The following is a 15426-nucleotide window of genomic DNA, read 5'->3' on the forward strand; positions in this document are numbered from 1 at the left end:
ATATCCCTTACCATGGGTAGCACGAGTGGAGTTGAAAATCCAAATATTTTAGCTAAAGAGCATTGATCAGGGCTTCATTGATCAATTTATAGGGGATTATACACATCTATTATAGGTTTAATACATGGTATTTCAATCTATTTTACCCTACTTCTATCCTGCATTAGCAAGATACAAGTGTACATAGGAGTAACAAAGCACTTGAGTAGTGATTGAGGCCAATATTCAACCATTTACAGGTGCTACAAGCTATTGTAGGTTGATTACATGTGGTGCATAGTGAATTGGGATCCTTTATGGGCTACTTCCTACTTGTAATTACAGGTGTTGTAAAGACATTTGGAAAATTTTCAAGGCCTATACTGGATATTGTAGGTCATATTCAGTCTCTACAAGTCATATACAATGTACTAAAGGGGTTGGAGACCTTAGTTTGGACCTAAGACACGTGATAGAACAACATGGTGATTTTACATATTGCAAAGTTATTTTTCATAGTAGAAAAATAATATTTCTAAAATATTCTATTATAATTATAAGGTAGAATAATATAGCTCATCTTGAAGAGCTATTTTCTAGCTTTGTTTCCCATCAAAAAATTATTGATTTTGATATTGGAGTAAAAAGTTCTAGCCATTCTAGTGACAAGAAGTCTACTAAGAATGTATTGTAACAATGAGTAGAAATGGCTAGAAATAAAGGAAAAAACAAGGCTAATGATAATATTTAGTAACAAATCAAGGAAACATGTGAGATAATATATGAGATGCATCATGATGAGGAAGAATCTCAAGAATACAACACATACAACACTCTCAATGCCACTCTATAGCCATGAGACTTGGCATTCTATCAAACATATGGATTGTCTCTAAACTAGATCAAGTGGTTGAATATATGGTTCAATCCAACATTCAAAAAAAGGAAGCCATGGAGAAGATGGCCCACTCTATGAAGGATTCCTTGGAGAAGTTTGCCTCTTCTACTAGAGATTCATTAGATAAACTCAATGCTCAAATCTCTATGCTTGTGATAGCACAAATGGTAGACAAAGAGAGTAGAGATAAACAATCCTTTCGGCCATAAAATAATAACCCTCATCTAGATAATATTGGGAGTATACCACATATCACTTATGAGATTGGGAAGATGTCTTTTAGGATTGATGAGCCTATTTATAGTATTCATGGATCAAATCCTACTCCAAGAGCTAGAAGGCAGTCATCTATTCCTTTAGGTAGGTTTCAAACCAATTATCGTAGGAATACCTCTAATATTTCAAACCCCATTGGTAGTTACATGGATACATAGCCCCAGGAAAATAATGAGCAACAAGGATTTATTGAGAGGAAACTCCATAATGATAAGATTATGTTGACCAAATATAGTGGCCATTCATCATCATCGGCAAATTTGGAGAGTGGACTTCAAAGTTAGAATCTTGATTTGGACATTTTCCCTAGGTCAACGACGAAAAGATTAACTTTTCTACACTTCACCTTGAGGGATTTTCTCATACATGATGGTGGTACATGAAGAGGGAAAATCAATGTCGAGATCAAAAATGGGCCTGACACTAGCTTTAGGGCTGTAGCCAAGCCTCCTAAACTCACCTAAACACCCCCATGGTTTTAGGGCTAGGAGTCTATAGACACAATAAATTGATTTGACCAACAAATGCATTTGTAGATACTATTTCTAAATTGTAGTCAAATGTCTTACCCTTCCCGAATCCAAGCAATTGAAGTACCCAAATATAATGGTGTCTAGCACCTCGTAGCACAAATGAAGGGAGCACCCCCAAGCTTATTTTGTTGTGGCCCCACTACAGCTCTCCTACACCCCAGGGATTAGCCCCAGGAAGTGATGTTTCAACATAAAGAACATATGCAATGTAGTCCTCTCTTTTAATGAAACCTTCTAGGAGATAATTTAAATCTCACCACATCAGCCCGAAAGGAAATGATTTAACTAGACCTATGGCTTTAGGGAACCTCGCACTCAATATGGGTCAATCATTTAAAAACAAGTGCTATACATCCAGGAGGTGATACTCATGATACCACATATGCGGATACAAAGTGAATGCCTCTAAGTGCACAAATAAGTAAACTTATAGACAAAATAGTGTGGATGTGTACAAACAATTCTTTTCATGACTTCACCCTAATGCAACGTGTCGTGCTACAACACTGAAATAATTCGTGGTACTATCCTTTTTAAAACTTAAATCAAACGAGCTATATGTGTCAAAATATGCATACAATTAGTATTCCACATGATACTCAACTCCCACAATCCCTTTCCCCCTACCATTTATGATTTTTCATTTGTTGGTAGGTGTAAAGAGTATTTTCATGTGTTTTTCTTATATGAAAAGTGATAAATGTAGGGATAAGTTGAGGCTAAACCTCATGCCCTAGCCCCACCATACATTAACATACACATTTATATTTTTTCGTTATTTTTTCATATGTAATTTTTTTTCCTTTTTTATTTTTTCTTGATCGATCTAATTATTTATTTTTTTAACTTTTCAAACATGTAGAGCCTACATGAACCAAGATACAACATTATATTCCATATGCCTCTATATGAACACCATAAAAACCATGAAAACTCATAAAACCCTCAATTTTTCAACAATCCTACAATTTCTGCATTGTGTGTTTTTTTATTTTGATTTTTATTATATGAACAACAAGAACCAACTAAGAATTTTTATTTTTCAAGTGACATAAATCTTATTAATCATTCTAAACCATTTTCCATAATATACACGAAGGATTCATCATAAAATGATAAAATCGAGCACTTACGCGGTTAATTTCATACGAATCCATGTACACCACGTAAGTACACACAAAAGGAGAACCCCTTAATTGATCACCATGGCTCCACTATGGCTCTCTTGAAATTAGATGATAGATTCAATGGGGATGCACAACATGGGGTGGTTGAGAAGTGGATATGGAGGCTCAAGCTTTCTTCATTCTCTTCTTCTACATTCTTCTCATTCTATCTTCTCAACTATATATAGTTTTCTGAGTATCTTACAAAGTGATAGACACTTTGACCTTTAGGAGACTTTACAAAACCTCTCACACATTTACTTAACACAACCATAGGATAAGGCTTAGGCTATGCCTTATTTCTCAACACTCCCTCTCAAGCTCAGAATGAGATTGCAAAGGTAGTACTCCAAGTGTACTCCTCAAATACTCAAACTTGTCTTTACCTAATGCTTTGGTAAAGATATTAACAATTTGGTCATTTGTTTTGACATGGACTAAGTCAACCTCTCCATCAATGTAACGTGTCTACCTATCGACTGTCCAAGCACCTTTTAGTAGTCCATCAAGAGATGAATCTAAGCCCTGCTGTGTGGCACTCCTAGGGAATGTTTCGGTGTCACCTAGGGTTTTCCGAGTCCGCCTCGCAACGGAATGTTCATAGCCAAACCTACTAGGATCGACCTGAAATCTAGGATCCTAGGGCCAAGGTCTCCTAATAGCATTCTAGTGTCAGGTTTTGGACATCCTACTTTATGTAGAGATACCCAATCCAAAGTAGATCCATACCACACTTGGTTCAAAGAGAATGGGAAATGAGAGGGATGCGCCGCTCAACCTCTTTGCCCATAAGGCATAGTCCCATTCCAGTTCCCTAAAATGGCATGAATTAGGTTCTAACTTAACAATATCTAAAGTCAAATGGCGATAAATCCTTGTGAGAAGCCTCCCAGTTCTCTGGGACCACCCTGCCATAGGACGGACCCGTTGGGGATTCCGTCCACCCGGTTCCCTTGATAGCTTTAGTTTTCTTATTAAGTCCTACCACATTTATATGTGACATTTAAAATCAACTTCATTACTTAAGCCTTTTAGGGCACAAGGTTTGTTTGTGTAATTTACAGCACATACACGAAAATAAAACAAGCTGTCATTTTGACAAACAAGTTCCTTAACTTATCTTCAAGTTAATCTTTGTCTCTTGCCCATACATGAGAATTATATATCCCTTCTGTCCAACAGGAGTACTCGGTCCAAGTCATATAGCACCATAATTTCCATCCTTTATCTAGAATAGGATGTCCTAACATGCCCAGACGTTGGGGGCCACGGAGGTCTTCAACTCCATTCTAGACCTAGCAAGGGGTGTCCAGAGCTCCACCTAACTCGCAAGCTATCTAGGAGCACAACATCATTACTGTGGTTGGCCTTTTCACCACTCGATCTTCGGCCCATGAATCAAGTAGTGTCCTCTTTGGGTTAATCCGCGGTACGATGATGGAGGGGATCCACCCATGCAATATATCATTCCTTAATTAAATCCTTTAAGAATCCATCATAACAAGGCATTCAACCCTAATATGATTTTCTAGGAAAACATTCCTTTATCCCCATGGCAACTTGTCATCACAGACCCTTTGCCATGCATTTACCATAAATCACAAGCACTTGGAACAATCATTCAAAAAACAAACTAATAACCAGTTGAATATAAAATCATTTAGGATGTTGTTCAATCAACCAACAAAAAAACCAATTGTATTTTTTCCAAACAATACAAGAATAGTCGCGATAATAATTCCATCTCATATTTTCCCTCCCCCTTGGGATCAAAGAGGGATTCTGTGAAAATTTTTCTTAATACTTGTATGCACAATTCTTAATGTCATTCTTTTTATGATTATGCTATTCATAACCCCTGACCAATTGCTCTATCAACGAATAAGCCATATGCAACTAAGTGCAATTAACTTTCCTTAATACATGTATTTTACAAACTCCATCTTTCGAATATGTGAGAAGAGGCTTATCCCTTTCCATGACCTATTCTCGTACATCATAGCATGGGCCTAATGTATCTCATGTGAGAAACAAAGCAAGCATCTATCAATTTAGAAATACATTACTTACGACCAGAACTGTAGTTGGATTGACATTGATGCCTTCGCTCGAAGCTTCGTTACTAGTTGTAGGATAACCATCCCCATGCAACATTATTCGCTTGGAGACCATCGTCTGCAAGTAGACTCAAGAGATTAAGAAGGCAGAATAGATTTAAGATGGGAGATTGTAAGAGAAGATGGTTAAGTCGAGGATCAAGATAGAGGGAACTATGCAACCTCTCGGGGTAACTCTTCTCTCTCTCTCTCTCTCTCTCTCTCTCTCTCCTCCAAGCTCTCCCTTGTTGAGAATCAGCAATTACACTCAGTAAACAGCCTCTTTGTATGGAGCTTCAGGGCCAAGGACATGCAGGCTAACCTATCCCATATGCACAGTGGTGCCTACTGTAGTTTCCTACTTTCCTATAAAGCATTGTACTTGCTTCCTTTTCAAAATGCAATGATAGTACTCTTTTCTTTTCAGTGAAGTGTTAATGTCATTGTCCACATACACAAGATTGTGTTTATGAGTCCAAGTCTCAATCTTGGAACCTAATTCACTTGTGTAACAAACAGTGTCTTTGTCCTCTCCATCATGAGTCCACACTTCTCCTTCTATCCACCATAACTCACTGCCATATCCCAGATCCTACTCATTCTGACATGGTATCAGAGCCCAGACGAACATGACACTACTCTCTCAACTCATCTCCACCTCAATCTAGCTCAATGTTAGCTCATGACTCCATTTTCAACTTGACCTTCATCTTGAACTGTTGTCTGCCATAGCCAGGACTGCACCCTGCCTCCTTGGAGCTTCTTGATCTCCTTCCACAGTCAATATCTTGACCCGTTTTCTTCTGGAGATATCTTGCCTAGGTCAAGGTGTAGCTCCTATTACATCACAGTTCAATATTGCCAACATCAGATGGCAATATTGCGGAAATTCGAGCTCGCTGTAATTTATGCGCCTGTTTCCACTCCGTACATTGATTCTCTCTCCACGCTGCGTGATTTACTCTACAACCATAGGGATTTGTAAGCCCATGTCCTAAGCTACCTCCAGCTCGAGTTTGACGCCGGATGATCGTGTTTGTGGGCTGATGTAGCAAAAAACTCAGTCAGGCTGAAAACCCTAACTGTGGGACACCATAGCTTTTTGAGCTCAAGCTCCTCTCTCACTTCACCTTCTCTCTCCTGCCACTTAAATCCAGGAAGGGAGATCTCACTAAGCTACTAAATTTCTCAACAAGACAAGCATCAAATCAAGGAGGGGAGATCTGTGAAGCATTTTTGAAGAACCATTGAAGATTTGAAGACTCAAGGAAGAAGATACAAACATAGTGTCCAGTGACACTCATCTAGTACTCTTAGCACTTGTGTCTTGTGACACAACCAACTTTGTTGCAAACTGAGAATTTTTTAAAACTGATTTGCTCCTGATCTTGCAACCTCAACATGGGAAAAGACTCTCCAAATGCTCGATTCAAAGGAGTCGGGTTCCACACTTGGCAAACCCGCATCAAGCTCATCCTGATGAAGAAGGGTCTTTGGGCCATCACAAATGGCAAAGAGAAGAAACCTCGAGATACGGACCTTGCAGTTACTTGGTAGAAGAATGATGACAAGGCACAAGCCATCATCAAACTGGAATTGGACGATAGCTACATCCATCATGTGGATCCCTATGACATGTCCCATGACACTTGGGATAAATTGGATACCCTATTTGGTGCACAGTCAAAGTCGTCTAAGTATAGTCTATTAATTGAATTTTTCCGACTTGATATGAAGCCTCATACATCCTTGGCATCTCATCTAAACTACATGGAAAGTCTGCTTACTCAACTTGCAGGAATAAAGCCAAAAATGGATGAAGATGTTTGTATTGGTGTCTTGCTAAAAAGTCTGCCTCCTGCCTATGATAATGTATCAACCACTCTAACCAATATGCCTGATCCTCAACTTGTTGATATTAAAGCCTCTCTGTTAGAAGAAGAAAAGAAACTTAAAAGCAAAGAAGAGCCCAGCACTTCAAAGGATGAACAAATGTTATATGTAAACAACAGATACAAAGGTAAAAAGGAACCGCTCTTCTGTGACTTCTGCAAAAGGACCGGACATACTGAAAAGTTCTGTCATGCTAGGAAAAGGTCCCAAAAGGCCTATCTTGCAGCTGTAAAAGAAGAAGAAGACCATGGACCAAAAGATGAAGATGAAGATGAAGATGAAGACCACCAGGATCAGAAGGGCAAGACTCATCAGTCCTTCTACTCTCACAACTCTGATAGACTGTTTTAAAAGCCTTGTACTTCCTTGCCCTAATACTTCCTGCCATAAGCTTTGTAAACTCCTCATGTAACTTGGCATTACAGTCCCTGTACACTTTGTGAGGCCCCTGTTACAACCTCTGGATGTCCATCATGTTTTGGTGCCCACACTTAGCCTTTTCTGCGACACCCTATGGTGTCTACCATGTTTGTGGTGTGCCCACACTTTGCAGGTGGTTCTCATTACAGCCTCTACACACTTTGTGCCTTTCTAGTTGTGATTGAGGAGGAGTGTTGAGAATCAGCAATCACACTCACTAAACAGCCTCTTTGTATGGAGCTTTAGGGCCAAGGACATGCAGGCTAACCTATCCCATATGCACAGTGGTGCCTACTGTAGTTTCCTACTTTCCTATAAAGCATTGTACTTGCTTCCTTTTCAAAATGCAATGGTAGTACTCTTTTCTTTTCAGTGAAGTGTCAATGTCATTGTCCACATACACAAGATTGTGTTTATGAGTCCAAGTCTCAATCTTGGAACCTAATTCACTTGTGTAACAAACAGTGTCTTTGTCCTCTCCATAATGAGTCCACACTTCTCCTTCTATCCACCATAACTCACTGCCATGTCCCAAATCCTACTCATTCTGACATCCCTCACAATCTCTTGGAGGGGTATCCTTATCTCTACATCTATATCAGCCTCTCGGGATCTCCTTACACTCCCTTGTGCCTCCCCATGCCTCATATTTATAATGAATTAGAGAAGAGGGGATGAGGTTGAGAAAAAGAGTTCTTGGTGGAGGGACTCTTGGAAAACTTAATGATCTGATGCTTAACTCATAAATCTGATGGTTCCATTGGCTCCTAAAGGAGGGTAAAACCCCAAGACACTTAGTTGGAAAGCTTTCAGATCACTCCTTCTTTCTATGCCTGTTCGAAGTATTGTCTACTACCTGTAGACTACTATGATTGCGGCATGTGCAAATTTCACCAATCACTCTCTTTATCTTTTTTATTTTTACAAAACATCCAAAATTAACTAAAATATCACTTGTTTTTTATTTAAAATGACATCTAGTTCTATCTTTTAGGATAATATCTAAAATATGCTATTTTTTTGGCCCAAAATTCTAATATTTTTTTACCATCCATGCTATACATATTAACATTGGTGATTAATATGGCTCATAAGTTTCGTTCACATTGTAACTTTCATGAAGGGTGGCTACGATCTTTGTCAATCGGAGAAAAATATCAAATTTATGACTCTTTGTTTTTTTTAAATATATTTTAAATTAAGTAAAAAAATTTAGTTATTAATGTTAGTTAGTTTTTACTTTAGTTAGTCTTTTGTTAGTAACCTTACTAACTTATTAATTGACTAACTAACTTTCGAACTAACCAATTGACTTTTAATTGCGTGGAAATATTACAATCAATGACCTTCTCTCTAATGAAGTGATAGTGCACTTCTATGTGTTTTGTCCTAGCATGGTAGACCAGGTTCTTTGCCAACATAATACTACTAATTTTGTCACAATACATAATGACTACACCATCAATTTCAATCCCCATGTCACATAAAACCAATCTTAGCCATGTTTGCTCATATGTTGCTAGTGCAATACCTTGATAGTCAACTTTTGTACTTGATAAAGCAATTGTAGGTTGCTTTTGCCTGCTCCAACTTACCATGGAAAATACAAATGAAAATTCATAACCACTGGTAGATCTCCTATCCATAAGATTACCTTCCCATTCTATATTACTATACCCAAAAAAGGTAGGATTTATTCTCTTCTCATAGAATAAGCCATATCCAATTGTTTTCTTCACATACCTTAGAACTCTCCTCACTACATCCAAATGTGATTTACATGGTCGTTGCATAAATTGGCTGATCAATCCAATAGCATAACTCAAATATGACCTTCTAATGGTTAAGTAGATAAGACTAGCAACCATCTTTCTAAACATAGTGACATCTTCCACATAATGTCCATCATCAAATCATTTTAATGTTCTAATCCAAAGGAGTATCCACCATTGGCTTACATCCTGTCATGCCATACTTCTCCAACATCTCCAAAGAATATTGTCTTTGTACCAATCAAATACCATGAGGTGTATCAATGGCCTCAATGCCCAAAAATATCTCAACAAACCAAGATCCTTTACATCAAACTCTTTATGAAGACCATGCTTAACTTCAGCAATCTCCTTCTCAAGTGTACTAGTAATAATGAGGTCATCAACATAGATGACAACCACAACCATGCCATCCTCTATATGTCTCACATAGAGTGAATAATCAACTATACTTTGTTGAAATCCCATGCTGCAAAAGAATATGTTAATCCTCTCACACCAAGCTCTTGGTGCTTGCTTCAGTTCATACAATGCCTTGTTCAACTTGCATACATAATGCAGGTATTTAGGATTCACATTCCCTTCAGGCTAATCCATGTGCAATTCCTCTTCTAAATTCCCATTCAAGAATGCATTTTTCACATCCATTTGATACAATTTCTTATTGGAAACTAGAGTTGCAGCATTGGAATGTGTGCACAAGAGGGAGAAGAGAGCTCAAAGTACAAGAACAAAATCTTGCTTACTAAGTTGCTTAGAGTACAACTTGGGTACACTCTCCAACACTTGATAGTGACCCATAGGCTGTTTATATAGCCTCTGCCAAGCTATGGTTAGGGTTTTCCCTGCCCCTACGGCTATTCACACTCATCTGCCCTTATATTCCCCTGCTTATGGTGGGTAACTATGCATGTCTTCTAACATTTCTAGCCATATATAGAAGCCAGATCTCATTGTAGTCATCTTTGCCACTCGATTGAATGTCTCCTCATAATGCAATCCATATGTTTGTGCATAACCCTTTGCAACCAGCCTTGCTTTATACCTTTCTAGAGCACCATTCAATTTGCACTTAACTTTGTACATCCATTTATAACCAATTGATGTCTTTCCATGAGGTAACTGCACTAAATCCGAAGTCTTGTTTTTCTTCAATGCATCCATCTCCTCATCCATAGCTTGTCTCCATTCTTTTCTTTCCACCACCACTGCTTCTTAAAAGCAAGTTGGTTTCACATGTTTTACATAAGAAACCATGTAATCATAATGCATCTTCATGAACCCATTATATGTCAATCTAACCCTTTTTTATCTCAATTGAGGTGCACTACTTGGTGTCTCAACTGCTCTTGCATGTGGTGGCACATATTTTCCTGCACTTCTAGTACCTGGAGTTTTTACATGAGGGATGCCATACTCATCATTGATAGATTCATCCTCTAAAATTTCAACCATATGTCTCTTGCCTTTTGCAATTTCCACACTCCTTTGTGAACTCCTTAACTTGCCACTTCATGGACTATACTTACCACTGCTTTTTGCATTCTCCTGAGGTCTAGACATATCTTCTAAGTGCTAATTTCCAAGCTTACCATTTGCTGAAATTTACTTCCCATGAGCATCATCATCACTACTCTCTTAGGAATCAAAGTCCACTACAATCTTGGGCTTGTACTATGATTCATACTCATTGAATTTGACATCCGTACTAATGTAAACTTCCTTAGTGACTGGATTATAGCATTTGTAACCCTTCTTCTCATCAAGATATCCAAGAAAGATGCATTTTATAGCCTTTGGCTCCATCTTCTTCCTCAAATCATCAAGAACATGAACATAGCAAACACATCCAAAAACCCTAAAGTAGGAAATAGTGGGTATCTTGCCAATACATCTTTTCATACGGTGATACAGGATGAGTCAATGCTATAGGTGTCCTATTCATGATATGTATTGTAGTATGCATTGCCTATGCCTAGTATGTCAATAGCATATTCATTTGGTTCATCGTTGCCCTAACAAGATCTACAATGATAGGGTTCTTCCTTTTTGCCACACCATTCTACTGAGGTGTGTACCTGCATGTCACCTGTCTTTTCATTCCATGATCTCTCAAAAAATCTAAAAATTCATGGGACATGTACTCTCCTCCATTATCAGACCTGAAACATTTTATGTAACAACCAAATTTTTTTTCTGCCATAGCTTTAAACTCCAAAAATATTTCAAAGGCTTTCCATTTATGTTGCATGAAATATACCCAAGTAATTCTGCTAAAATCATCAATAAAACTGATATAAAACCTGCATCTCCCACTCGATGAGACATTGTAACATAGACCCCAAATATCAAAATGCACCATTTACAAAGGATAATTGTTGATTCTCCCCCTCTTTGGAAATGGTAATCTAGTTTGCTTGCCAAATTGACAAGCCTCACATACATTATTATAATTAACATAACCAAAATGGGGCAAACCACAAACCACCTGTCTAGCTTGCATTTGTTTCAATCTTTGCAAGTCTACATTTTCAATTCTCTTGTGCCATAATTCAACATCCTTATCTTGTCCATGCCCACTTTCAACACACATAGAATTCTGAATGACGGGAGTACCTGCATCCAAGGCAAATAATCTGCCTTTCTTCTTCCCTTTGGCAATCAATCTGCTAGGCCTTTCATTTTGAAATTTCTCAATGAAATATCCATAGCTATTGAATCTCACATGTAATCCTTGGTCTGCCATTTGACCAACTGATGCTAAGCTCTTGGTGATTGTAGGTACATAAAGTACATCCCCAAGCTTATTTTCAACTCCATCTCTAGTGACAAGTGGCACACTACCAACATGAGTAATTTGATGCAAAGTTTCATCCCCAATAGCCACATATTCTTCACTCTGCATTTGCTACTTTGTGTCAAACCACTCAGCATGATGAGTCATGTGGTTCGTAGCCCCCCTGAGTCCAAAAACCAATCATCTTCACTAGGAGGGTGTGCTATGCTCCCTAGTACATGTTCCATGGAAAATAAATGGCCTCTAGCAGAGCCACGTCTAGGTCCATAACCTGACCTCCATAGCCACCTATATAGTGGTTATATTGGGTCCTTCCTTGACCCCTAGGCATAACCATTTTCTTGTGATAACATTCCCTTTCAAAATGTCCATACTGGTCACAATAATTGCATGCACCATCTCTATGTGGAGGAGTAGAATGTCCTCTACCTCTAGAATAAGAGCTTCCCCTGCCTCTAGGCACGAAATCACCATGACCAATGACTACATCCAAAGCTATCACCACCACCGCCATAAGATAAGCCTCTAGATCTAGATGGGCTGCCACACCCTCTTTGATGATAGAAGACACTATCTCCACTTACATTCTTGCTATTGCTAGATGCATTCAAACCTAAGTTTATTTCTTTTGTGAGTAGCAAAGAAAATAATTCTTCAAAGTCTGGTATAGAGCCTCCTCTAACTAAAATAGAGGTATCCAATGATTTATATGCTAGGCCAAGTCCATTAAGGGTGATTGAAACCAAGTCATCATCATCCACTGGTTCATTTATAGATGCAAGATCTTCTGAAACCTGTTTGATCTCTACAATATAGTCACTGATTGTGTGGTTTCCTCTCCATGCTCCATGCAATCTTTGCTTGAGTTGTATCTTCCTTGACTCTGTTCATGTCCCATATATCTTCTCAATAATATCCCATGCTTCCTTACAAGTACTTGGCTTCTTAATATGAGGAATCAAAGTCTCTGATATGCATATAGAAATCCAATGCAAAATCTTCTTGCTCTTTCCAATCCAATCCTTATATGCCTTCTTTTGCTCTTCTATGGGCTCCTCAAGAAGCTCTAGACATGTATCATCACTCGGAATGAGGTCCCAAAGATCTCTCCCCATCAGAAAGTTCTCCGTCCTATATGACCAAACACTATAGTTGTCCTTGGTCAAATTATTTCCAACAATCTTAGTAATTCGAGCTGTGTCTAACATTTTGATAGCTAAAATGTCAGAAAATCAGTAGTATGTACTGCCCCAATCATGCGTTCAACAACATGAACTGGTCGATTGCATCAAATGGTCAACTTGAGACTAGAAATGCACAAAAAATAGGTAAAAAATACATACAAATTTCCTTCCAAGAGAATGGCAACTGCATATGATCTCAAATGCTATTATATACATTCATACATGATGCCCATACATCATACATTGGCTATCCAGTAAGAAATATCCAAGACAAAGCTCAAATGATGCTCATATGACCCAAAAAGCATAAAAAATGCGGGCTTAAAATCGACCAATTTCCTTGTTGTGTTTCTATAGTTTTTTCTGCCAAGAATGAAGTCCCAATCAAGCTTAAGCTACACAGGTTTTTTCAATTTTTCTCAAGCTCTGATATCAACTAAAAGTAGATGATGGATTCAATGGGGATGCACAACAGAAGGTGGTTGAGACATGGATATGGAGGCTCAAGCTTTCTTCATTCTCTTCTTCTACATTCTTCTCATTCTATCTTCTCAACCGTACAATTTTTTTTGTATCTTAAAAAGTGATAGACACTTTGACCTTTAGGACACTTTACACAACCTCTCATACACTTACTTAATACAACCATAGGATAAGGCTTAGGCTATGCCTTATTTCTCAACATCTCCTACATCTTGAGGATTGGCCCCAAGATGCATCGTGAACATAGAACACATTCGAAACAAACTCCATTCTCTTGATTGATTGATCCAAAAGATCATAGATAAACTTCACTAAATATTTCCCCAAGTGTAATATTTCTGCAACAAAATATTAACAACCCTAGAACCCGCACATCTCGCGCGAGAGCAATTTCGAGTGATCTCCTGCAACAAAAACCTTTAGGATAAGTGCTCCTTCTGTGTGCATCAACAAACACCAGCCCCGCGTCATGTATAGGAAGCCCTGGCTAAAAACCGTAGCCCATGCGGGAACACCCCTTGAAGGGGGAAAAGAGATAATGGATAATTTTTTAAAAAAAATTTGATGTAATAACTCCCTCCCCTTTAGTCGTTGCATGATGGGGAGAGGGAGTATGAGTAAGTGGTGGAGGGGCATGGGGAGAAGGCATGCAACTTGCCACTTGTGTGGCTGCCCCCCCCCCCCCCCACCTTCATGCCTATATGAACCCCCCCTCCCAAGCTTGAGGGGAGGAGGAGGATCATGTGATGCTACCGCCCCCTGTGGAGTTGCCCGCTGCCGTCGATGACTTGCTGTTGCCCCCGCTGTTCTGGCCACGCCGCTAGGCTGTACCCGCCCCCATCATCGTCATCATCATCATCATCTTCACCATCAGAGTCATCCTCATCTTCTCCATCATTATCCCCACCTCCACGTCATTTCCTGTGTGACACAAGCTTGAAAGCCTCTATTGGAAGCTTCTATTGAAGCTTCCCTAGGCCTTGTTCACCCCGTGCCTCCGGCTTTTCTTAAAACCGTGTCTTGCAAGGCCCAATTTCTACGCAAGAAGAAATCTCGGGCAGTAGGGAGTTTTGGAAATCGGATAAAGGGAAAGGAGAGTTTGCTGAGTCGAGATCTACGTCATCGATGGCTCCTAAGCAGAAGTCGAGAGGAGCACATGCATGAGCTTCCACCCCGAGTACAAGAGTGGACAACACCTCGATTCTTAATGCCCAGGTTCCGATAATATTCCCGCATGAAAAGGAAGCATTAAGCATGTCCTTAATTCTCGTAGGGAGATTTAAATGCATTGGGAAACCTATATACTCATTCGATCTACAAAGTTTAGTTGCATGTCGAGTATTTGCAATTGCTTGCACTTCCATGGTCAAGGGTAGTTGAAATTCTGAACGTATGATGCATAAGGAAAAAGATGGAATTGTGCAAAGGCACCCTTGTTGCATCTCGCAAAGGATAGGGCATATAACACATAATGTACTTATGTAATAATTCCCTAGTTGTGACTCGTGTATAAGATAACCCTAGATGCCCAAATAATGTCCAAATAGTTGCAATGCATGGAAAGGATTTATGAACTTTGCAAATTGCATGCGATGATAGTTACATTTTAGGTTGGGTTAAGTGCTAAGGGAAGGGTTAAATGAATTATGGACTCATGGCATTCGCTCATGCATGGAGTTCTTTTATCAAAGTTTGAATTTGGGAAAGGATGCATCTTTATATTAAAGCTTGAATTCAATGCATTAAACATAGGGTTTACAAGAATAGTTCTGAATCTAAATCAATGTCACATAAGGCAAGGAAAAGAAAAGTTCACTATAGATCTTATAATTCCAAAAAGGTCTATGGTCTTGAATTTGCATATTCGCATGGAATGATGCATCTCACCTATCTTGCAATTACTTACATCTTTTAGGGGAAAGTACTTGC

The sequence above is a fragment of the Lygodium microphyllum genome, chromosome 17 (assembly GCF_053477565.2).
Source record: "Lygodium microphyllum isolate KBCC chromosome 17, Lygodium_microphyllum_v1.1.10, whole genome shotgun sequence".
NCBI lineage: Eukaryota > Viridiplantae > Streptophyta > Polypodiopsida > Schizaeales > Lygodiaceae > Lygodium > Lygodium microphyllum.